The sequence below is a fragment of the Octopus bimaculoides genome, chromosome 17, assembly GCF_001194135.2.
Source record: "Octopus bimaculoides isolate UCB-OBI-ISO-001 chromosome 17, ASM119413v2, whole genome shotgun sequence".
Classification (NCBI taxonomy): domain Eukaryota; kingdom Metazoa; phylum Mollusca; class Cephalopoda; order Octopoda; family Octopodidae; genus Octopus; species Octopus bimaculoides.
In genome coordinates this window covers 53,178,095-53,178,794 of record NC_068997.1, presented here as the reverse complement: position 1 = coordinate 53,178,794, position 700 = coordinate 53,178,095, and positions in this window count along the sequence as shown.

The following is a 700-nucleotide window of genomic DNA, read 5'->3' as shown; positions in this document are numbered from 1 at the left end:
TATATATATATATATATATATATATATACATGCACACATACACACACATGTCGACAAATGATTTCAACATCTATCATTTTCTACGTTTTTCCTTCCATTGCATCTTTTTTTTTTCACCACTCTTTTCTTTCACTTTTATTTCTAATGTTTATCAAGAATTTTTAGTAAGACTATTTTTTGCACTGTATTGTCTGACAGTTACCAATTTCTTTGCCTTCCTTTTTGGTTCTAACTAAGATTAAATCAAATTTTTATATTTCTTTCTATTATTTCCATAATAACTTCACTTTCTGCTATTCCCTCTATAAATCGTAGTTTTTTTTTTGTTTCTATCCTTCGTCTGTTATGGCTTTGATGTTCCAAGTTCTGTAAATGTGTATATTTGTGTATAATCGCAAGTGGATGTGTTTCACTGTGCATGCATGTAGGTGTGTACATATGCGAGGGCATGTGTATGTGTTTATATGAAGCACAAAAAAGAAAAGGAGCACTCCGTCAGTTACGACGACGAGGGTCCCAGCTGATCCGATCAGCGGAACAGCTTGCTCGTGAAATTAACGTGCAAGTGGTTGAGCACTCCACAGACACGTGTACCCCTAACGTAGTTCTCGGGGATATTCAGCATGACATAGAGTGCATACGTATTTATATATGTTTATATGTATAAACATGTAAATAGATGTGTGTATGTATATATATA